Genomic DNA, 10,456 nt, shown 5'->3' with positions numbered 1-10,456 from the left:
CTTTGTAATCTTGATTTGTTTTGACTGGCATCATGGAACAAATAACATTAAAGCTTGATTGTTAAACCAGTATGTGGGCCAAGTTGGAGTAAAGATAAACAACCCCCTCCCCCGGGGGCGTTCAGCGGGCAGCCCCGGGGCGGGCAGCGGAGCTCCGGCAGACAATCCTGGGCAACAATCCCCTTCTCCATTTCGCGGTTCAGTCTGTACTTAATATTGACGTGGAAGAACCAGAGGCGTCTGAGAACCCGACGCAGTCGTTTGAGATTCATGTCATCCGGAGGCGCAAACAGCTTTTGACCATGATAATATATATATTATATAATATAGATATCTAAATATAATATATTATTTAGATATAGAGCTCCAGGACTCCCCGCCGGAGCACCCGGAGCACCCGTTCAGTGTTCCACTGTAAACACTAGCGCATGGTACCGTGGCCGCAAGCTGCTCAAGCTGCTCAAAAACAGCACGTTTGTGGTGAGCTCATTTTGGGACTGGCTCGTAGTGGCTGTAACTCTGCACCAAGGCTGAATTTCTTGAACGTCTTCAAGTACTGTATTAGGGGCCCACTAATACCTATATTAAAGCATCCATAAAATAGCATGCCATGGGACCTTTAAACCAGTTGATATACGCGGCCACATTTTGGTGTATGGACAATAGCGACACCTGTGGTCCTAATTCTTGCGCATGCGCCTTGCGTTTGCATTTTGGTTTCCATGGCTGCATGTATGTCGCTGCTTTGTAAAATGTTGGTGGGTGAGTTCTATAAATGTGTTGAAATTTAACGCGTACTGTTTCGTATTTGACGAGCAGTTATCGTTTAGCTAATTTACGTGTATATATTTCTACAATAGCTACATGAAGTTTGATTTCATATTTACCACATTGCCCAATCTCATACAAATGACAATTGTAATATCCGTTACCTAGTGGCACCAGTTGATCCCTGGACCTGTGTTAGAATTGTTGTGGGGAATGTTGACAACAGATGTATACAAAGTCAAATGAAACGAAATAAGTAGAAATGTTCACTAACTTCATCCCCTCATTTTGTAGACCTGCAACATGTTATTGCGTTGTGCATAGGTATCTAACCTAAATCACATAGATGTCGAGATGTAAAAAATAGACAATGGATATGTTATCGAAGGGAGAGAAAATGGGAATGCAGCAAAAAGAACCATCGAAACCACCTTCAACGCAATCTCCGCCAAACTCCGACACGGAGAGCCTGGCCCAGGATAGGGCCTACCACGGACCAGCAATGCACCACGGTGAAGCTCGCACGGTGCGATACATGGATATTGGAGACAGCCTGGAGGCTGAAACGGGAGAAAGGTCGGAGGTGCACCGGGGTGAAGGGTATGACACCCTCGAGAGGTCTACTGATGATCGGTTTGAAGTGAGGAGTTCAACACCTTTCCCCACCAGAGATCAAGATGCCTATCAGGAAATGGGTGGAACACAAGCAACAGGGTAATTTTGTTTTTTTAATTTAACTTATGTATATGCATCACTATTCTCATTGATAATCACAACTATAACTTCGGGGTACTAAAATACTAGGTATTACGGAATGTCAGGAGCCCACTCGCATGTGCTCGCTTGGCTGCTTGTTATATGTACGTGTAGACGACTTGTGTAGATTAGACACTAGATGGCGTTACAGGGTCGTTAACGGAGGGACACCTATATTTGTAACCTACTTCTGAATTTCCAGACCGGTGCTAGCCTAGGACCGCCTACATGCCTAATTTCTTTCTTTCCTTTCTCGAAAGAAGGAAAAATACACATTGTTGTGATGAAACACCTTATCTTTATCTTATAATTAAGAATCCAAGATTATGTCTATGTATGACTGCAAATACAGCCTATGAAAACATTTGTTTTAAGATAGACAAAGTCACTATTATTTTTCACTCCATATCACCATATCAATACATTTCTAAAAAAAATTATGTTGGGCTTTTCTGAGGATTCTTTATTCAAGCCACCTATTGCATTCAAAGGCCACTATTTTTCGGTGATACATTAAACATTGAAAAGTAATTATGCTGCTTGTGTGCTAACACAAAAGGCAGAACTCCACCATCAGAAACCCTTTTACTTCCAAACAGTGCACATCATAAAAGAAAGATAGCCCTCATTGATCCCCCAACAATGCGACAATGTCACTCATTTAATGAGATGGGAGCGCTGACAGTTTGCAGTTGTGAGAATGGTCTAATTCAGTGCTTTTAGTATAACTGCTTTCATTTAAGGGGTATTAGATCTGGGTTTTGTTTGGACAGGATCACAATAAGTGGTCACTCTTTAGTCCATTAACAAGGATCATCGTCATTACAAAGAACATCTCTCCCCCTCTCTGTGTCTGTTTTTCCCTCTCAGTCTGAATGGGTCCGACATAGGAATCCATGACGCAGACCCATCCCCCCCCCCCCCCCCCCCCCGTTAATTGAATCAATCAGTTGTTAATTTTTTTCCGCTCCCCAGTCACGTCATCTATTATGTTTTTCTATGAATAATATTTGAAAAAACGCCAACCAAAAAAAACCTAGCACCTCTTCATTTTTTACGGCATTAACCTGTGGAGATTGGTACATACTAGAGTGAGTTTGCATTCATTTTTTGAGTGCATTGTTTCAGTAGAAATATGACCATGACATATTCCCACAAAAGACTCCATTTGAGGTGCAATCCCTTTCCCCATCGCCACAGTCTCGCTGTCCCCTCGTCCCCAGCAGCCCCATCAAAGCAGGTGAGCCCTTTTTCCACACAATAGTTTCAGTTTCCGCGTAGTTTGCCGCCCAATAGCCACTCCTCATTCAAGCCAAAAGATTTCTTATTCAATCTACGCTTTTCATCTCCCTCTCCGTATCATATTTTCCCCCTTTCTCATTTCCCTCGAGAAAGCACTGGGAAGAAAAATGGTTGAGTGTATTCCCTATAACCTATTTTTCAATTTGCCCCGCTCCTTTGCTTGTTTTTGTTGTTCATCACAATATCATGTGTCCTTTTTCTATGTGGGCATCTGTACCACAGGCGAGGGATAATAGACCGCTGTATTTTGCCAATGTTTAGGGCATTGGTTGCCCCAGCTGCTGCGCTTGCCAATAATGCATTCTCCAACTTGTTTGAATCTGATCATTAGCGGGCCATCCCTTACTCTTTTGGCCTTATAGAAGTGAAGGGCCCTACACCTCGACAACTCCCGCCTCTGGCATCGCGGCTCCCCTCGTCCTCCCAGCAAGCACAACAAAGAAGCACTCTTCTATTTATTTTAATGAGATCTTTTCATCACCATCAGAAGGAGCATTTTAGCCCATCATTTTCGAGCCATCTCATAAGCTGAAAATTGCCGCTTGTGAGCCATTTTCCCCGCTACCAGTACTCAAACATGCTCTCATTAGTGAGCCCGGAGGTGAAATTACTTAAATTATATTTAAATACAGCAACATAGACACCACCACTCCCCGTCTGTTTCGATTTCACAGGGCTGCTTTTATTCTTGGGACGAGATGCAGCCGTCTTTGTTTGAGCGCATTATCGATCCAATAACGGTGTGATGGCTCTTGTCCTTTTGACCCAGACCCCTCGGTACCGGCCTGCTGCGCATAGCTCCTAGTCGTGTGTTGGACAAAACTAACTTCTACATTTCTGTAAATCCTGATGTCTGCAAACATAATTTGTCCTTGGGATCTTATCAAAGGGTCTCACACTTCCTGTCGGTTTCCCCAAAGGTAAGAGGCCGAGCATGACCTAGCCATCCTCTTGACATCCTATTGGTTTGCTTTTCTCCATTCGTAGGCTCCACCGAGACCGGCCCTCTGACGCCTACTCGGACCTGCGCTACGACCCCGACTGGCGCTCCAAACTCGAGGCATCGGAGCGCTTCAGCAACAGCCCCCAGCTCCACGAGGAGCATCGGCCGGGCTCCCAGCGGCGGTCTCGGGGTACGGGCGAAGAGCTGCTCATAAAGGGAGGCTATGAGTACGTCGTCACCTCCAGTCCCTCTCTCGCCCTCGGCCCACCAAGCGTGGCCCAGGATGAAGCCCATGGGCCCTACCGTCTGCACCCTCCGCCCGGCCTGGCCCCCAGAGGCATATCTGGCGACCAGGACCACCCGAGATCCAGGGTCCTTCTTCTCCCTAAAGGCAACCAGACTCTTGGGAAGGGAGACACGGCCGTCCAAAGGGAGAGTAGCCACGGTGACACCGGGGAAAACCGCAACGTCCCTGCTCAGCCACGCCAGAACGTGCCGGAAACGCAAGAGGCGGCGGCGGTTGGGAAACCGTCCGAGAGTACTTCAAAATATAAGAGTCCTCTTCTGGCAAACAGAAATCTTGAAGGCACGAGAGAGGACATTGTTGAGCGCAACAAAATCACCCTTGGGCGAAACACAACCAAATATGGCTCCTATCTAAAGGCTCATGCTCCCAAGCAGAAAACAGATGATATAACGGTATGTGAAGAATGAAAAAAAACAAAAACAGTGTTGTCCTTCTTTCTATTTTATTCCTGCTTCAAGGTTCAACACCTTGATTGAAATGTGGTAACAAGAGGAGATATATCTCACATCCTGTCTGCCTTCCCTCTTTCCTCTCACTGTGAGTGTTGCAGTTACAGATACAGCCACAAGGAGCCAGACTAGCCTAGTTTCATAGGTTATGGCTGCTAGGTTATGGGGGCCAGTAGCTTGTATTCACACAATGTTTCGTACCTGTACGGCTGGGTCTAGCGCCGGTGGAGCTTAGAAATCTGGGATGACAGAGTTCTCCCCTCAGTTTGCGGGACAATATTGCCGATTTGAGCTATCACCGATTTTCTTTGACAGATCTTTCGGATAAGCATCTTGTGGAGGTGGAGTAATAATAACATATATGTACGACATGAATCATCACTTAAATATGGTTTCTAAATATTCCATTAAAAATTCCATTCTTAGTGGTACTAAGAATGGAAGAAGAATAAACATGGTCCTGACTCTGACAAGCTCTACATTGCCAGGGGTTAGGGGTGCAATTCCCACATGCTAAGAATCTATGCACTAGTGGTACTGTATGACAGTTTGGGTCCAAATATGTTCCACCCATTAGCCTACTGTAGTAGTGCATTTATTTATTATAGTAATTAAGTATTCAGTGCGGATCAAGGGAATAGAAGATTTGCTCACAGGTTTGGTTTAGTCGTGGTCAGTAGTCCTGGTTGTTGGAGATGTTTGTATGCGAATGGCAAGTTTCACAGTGAATCATTAGTGCAACCATTTCTTGTTTTACCCTGACATAGATGCTTCAAAATCGCAAAGTAAGTTCCTGGTCTGGTTGATTTCGTCAGGCCTTATTTGTAGTCCTGCAATGCATGGTTTTCAGGTGTTTAGCCTATATTGCCAACTTGGAGAATTGTAGTTGATTGCGAGCGAGCCATGCGCCCAAACCTTTCTTTCTATGTATTTTCATATGAAAGCTTTGCCTTATCTCAGTGGCAGAGCACTTCAGCGTCTGTCCTTTGCAGTCATCCAACATTGACATGGGCCTAACCGATTGATTCCACATCAGCCAAGCGTATTCTCATTTATTCTGTATTATGAGACCCCCGTTATATCTTTTCATCTTGAGACGACTCAGACGACAAGAAGCCCAGACAATATCCTTTCCTACGCTCTGACCGGGTTCTGGAAATGCATTAAGGGAAAGGAGCCATGTCACTTTCCACTGCCCCTTCCCCTCCACCATGTCAAGGTGGGAGGGGGGGGGGGGGGGGGTAGACTATACAGTGCCTATTATTGAGTTGATGTGTACAACAACATCAGAGAAGCCCTGCTACCAATAGGCTCTTAGGTAGCCCTGCACCTGGCACAGTGGCATAATTGGCCGTGATGTCCCACATTCCCCATTTGCCGGTGCATGCGACGACTGCTTGTTGGCTATAATACCCCCCCCCCATAGCCCATCCCCCGCCTCCCCCCAACTCTGTTCACCCATCTGAGCCCCGGCCCAGTACAATGTCTCATATCATCACCATTTACATAGTCAAGAGCAGTTAGCTTTGTGCAACGGTAAATGGAGCCTCCCGAGTCCTTTTGCTCTCCTGAAGCCTTGTGTTTTGTCATTTTCCTTTGAATTCGCTTATTAGTTCTCCATTGCGACGTCCACCCTCCCCCCCCCCCCCCCCCCCCCCCACACACACACACACAGACACACACACACACACACACAAACACAAGATTTGTCTCACTTAATGGGGGGGACATGGCATAGAAGTACAGGGCAACCATTTGCATTTGTTTATCTTCCCCATTTGGACATAAGGTTAAGGACAACACATGGAGTGATAGCACAATATTATGGTGGAGCAGAACAGTTAATTGAGATCGGAACACTGGTATCTCTATTGAACGTGGCCTGTTGGCCATCTTAAACATGCATTATAAATGCTTTGCTCATACTTCATCATACATCATACATCATCATCTTGTTAACCAAAAATGTCAGATATAGCCGCTATAGAAGAGGATTTCTATCAACCAAGGCTTATCTAAGTTAGTATTACTCTTATAAAATAATGCATTTCAAAGGCAATAACTAGCTAGCATAAGAAGAAGCACTACCCACCATTTATTTGATAATTTAAACATCAAGGCAAAACTGATTCTAACCTCCAAAATGGTATAGATGGGACAGAGCTATTAACCATGTATTAAACGTTTTTGAGGTTCAATCACACATAGGCCACATCTAAATTAAGATATTTTCGATAAGATTGTCCTCTGTGTAACCGTGCTTGTGAATGAGGTAATCTGTGGCCAAAAACCCACATACCCACGAAAAAAAGAAATTACTTTAAAATTAAATTATATTGACGCAAGAGATGTCGTTTCTGTATCATTATGTGTAAAAGAAAAGGATAACGCAAAATTGTAAGATTATACAAATGCCTGTCTACTGGGCCTGGGTCCAATATACAGGTGCACATCACGTTAGCTCGCTAGTCGGGCATGTGATCAGTTCCTTTTAAAAGATGGAGACCATCAGGCCCAAATCGCATCAATTACGACTAATCCTCGCCAGCTCTGTCGAGCACAATGCCTCTTCGTCAGTGGCTCTCTTTTGAATCCCTCTTTGTTATTTTTTTATTCCCTTTTTTTTTTGAACAGAGGACTTCGGAAAGTAACTTGCGACAATTAGCTGTGTTATTAAATGCGCACAATATCCTAATGCCGCAAATGCTTAGAAAGAGCAAGTGGAGCGAGTGATGATTGGCCCGGGTGGGCGGGGGGGGGGGGGGGGGGGTGCACGGGGGTCAGCCGCTCCTTTGATAAAGCAGAAGTATCAGATCAATCTTGTGCTATTGCACTCAGCCCTCGGAGGCCCCCGCTTCTGCAGGGCCATCACTTCAAAGCCAAGGGAGCATAATGTACAATCTTTTAATAGCTTTAGACCAAAGCATTCGTTGGGAGGCACATGTGCCACTGTATACCCTACCTCAGTCTAAACACCTCATCAAGATTACCTGGGCCCACAACAATAGAAGCTAAATGCAATTCAAGATCTGCGGATCCTTTGAAGTCATCATTGGAAAAAAGCAGATGTTTCCCTGGGTATAGGAGGTAATACGGCGAGCGGAAATTGCCGGACTTTGTTGTGACATCCTATTGCTGAGAGGCAATTAGGGGCCTTCCAATTTATCCGAAAAGATATTACACAGATTACCATGCTCAAAAAGTAATATGGGCCGGATCCTTTAGCCCAACTGATTGGGATTCTTCGTAATGGGCAGCAAAAGGCAACAGCATGGTGGATAGGCAGAGGTCTTAACTCAAGTGCATGTGTGTGTGGCTGTGTTTGTGTGGGGGTGTGTTTGTGTGCCCTGTCGGACACAAAGTCCTAGCACCTGTTACTGGTCTCTCAACTGAGACACTATCAACAGCAGCTGTGGCCAAGGCTTAGGACCAATCGTTCCAATGAACCATGGAAAGTCTCCATTTCGTGTTAGAAACCAAATTCGCTCATCAGAACTACTAACTTTTTTGTGCCTACTAATACCTGAGAAATACAACTCTACAACAGAGTTGTACATGTTTTGCACATAATATACATTTAGTATCTTCTGCGTATTTCCATAGGTTTGACACCCATAACCGTCTCGGACCAGACGCGGCCCCATACACATCTTGTCGCGTAAAGAAAACACTCAACTCACTCCTCTGCTGGCCTTTGGAGCCATTAGACGCAATGACGTGGCAAACACGCATATTGACTGCTACATAACTACCGCACCCACTCTGCCCGCGGTGACCTTCACCTATTGAAGTGCATGGAATTAGCTGCATTCAGCGCAGAAGTCCTCTGTCTGTCAATACCATCGATCCACTCAGATTGTCCTTAGCAGCCGTGGGTGGGGGGGTGGCGTCGAGCTAACTAAATGATTTTCATTACAGTGTTAACACAGGATATTTCCCTGCCGCAAATGGGTACGTCGGGGTCCACTGACACAGTGCATTGATCTCATAATACGCGGTGGTTGGAGGAGATGAGAGTTTAAGTAGCAAATGAGCTGCGAGCGAGCGCACCTAGGTGAAGGCCTTCCCTGCCGTGGGTGGAGATGAGTACGTCAGCCCCACTCCTGAGTGCTGTAGCGGTGGTTGTGTGCTACAATAATTGCATTGTACGATTACTTTCATCAGTTTCAGTGTTTCATACTTGCTGTTGCCTAGGCTCATGTTTTTTCACCTTTTATATTACCAAAATACTACCTTTATAATATAATTATTCAATATATAAATGAATACATTCATTTGGCCAGGGGTTCCCTAACCTGGTTGTGTTGTGACCTACCTATGGAGGTATTTTTGGACCAGGGCCTTTCAAATATTTTGGACAGAGAGATAAGCATTTTATTCTCCATGTCAAAAAAGTGTGATTATTAAAGTCGCAATGTGAAACATTTCAACTAGCTCGTAGCTACCTGGACATATCTGTAGTCATGCTGATTGATATTGATTTGAATATTTTTTCAATAAAATCACATCCTATTACTGATATATTCTACAAATAAAAATGCCTGCCAGCCACTACCTCTGTTTACAAGAATCTATTTATCGACTGCGCTAGTTGGCGTCACACAGTTGCAAAGCCTGTTAGCATGGACAGAACACTGTTATTTTGTTTTTAGAATTCTGAATCTTGCATACTAGACACTAACATTTCACAATGTGTATTTCACTATCAATCACTATCAATTCACTATTCACTATGTGCAACATCATTCAGTTTCACTGTTCATTCCACTTCCTGTTGCCTACAGAGCTGACTTTCATTCATCCTCTATTCACTTTTTTGATTCGGCAAGTGGTGGGAGGCTCCAGAGGAGGAAGAGGAGGAGGAGAAGGAAGAGGAAGAGGTCATTGTGCATGGAGCCGAGTGCACAGTGGAGGAAGGTTTAGACCAGGATCTGAGGTGGCTCCAGAAAACACAGCAGCTGAAGGTACCAGAATTTCACACACACACACACACACACACACACACGCACGCACGCACGCACGCACGCACGCACGCACGCACGCACTCACTCACACAGTTTTGTGTCTGACTTTGTGTTTGTTGGGGGGGGGGGAGGGTGGAGCAGGAGAGCATTATTATTTCTTGAGCACTTGAATGGCAGCCCTAACTCTGTCATGAGAGCGAATATCAGCACACACGCACGCCCGCACACCGGAATAAGCAGAGCTTGCGCTTGGTAAATCAGTGGCATTAGATGCAGGGAGGTGCAGGCCAGTGGGGGCTAGCAGGATAATTTGTCCAGATCATGCAAAGAGGAGCGCTGGCCCTGCTCATGTTCCATACAGAATCACACCTATCGACCCCCGCCCGCGTTTGTCCCGTCTTTATAGTCGTCTTTTTAGGCCCAGCTTTGGTTTGGTTCTTTCTCAATGGGCTTTTATACATACCAATCAGTGTTCCCTTGTGTTTTCTGGAAGCAGTGCTGATGTGTGTGTGTGCACGGTGCTGATGTGCACGGTGCCGATGTGCGTGTGCACGGTGCCGATGTGCGTGTGCACGGTCCTGGCTGATTGGCGTTAGTAATCCAGCGGCGGTGCTGCACCACTGTTGGATGCATGAAGGGGAAACACGTCAAATGCACATACGCATTTATATACATTCTCTTGGCACACACACACACACACACACACACACACACACACACACACACACACACACACACACACACACACACACACACACACATAGGAATCAGATATTTCCAGAATTTGTCATCTGGGATGATAAAGAACTGTTATCTTATATACATTTCTTAGAAAGATACAATTAGTCTTTAGTCTCTCTAAAATTAGACTTTTAGATTTTTCATTTGAATTCGAATGTCGAAAAAATATACAGATTTTGCTGCATCATTAACATGCATGCATGATTTTTTAAACATTTGATACTCA

Source organism: Micromesistius poutassou (genome assembly GCF_964030765.1).
Source record: "Micromesistius poutassou genome assembly, chromosome: 10".
NCBI classification, from domain to species: Eukaryota; Metazoa; Chordata; class Actinopteri; order Gadiformes; family Gadidae; genus Micromesistius; species Micromesistius poutassou.
Note: the sequence above shows the minus strand (reverse complement) of the source record.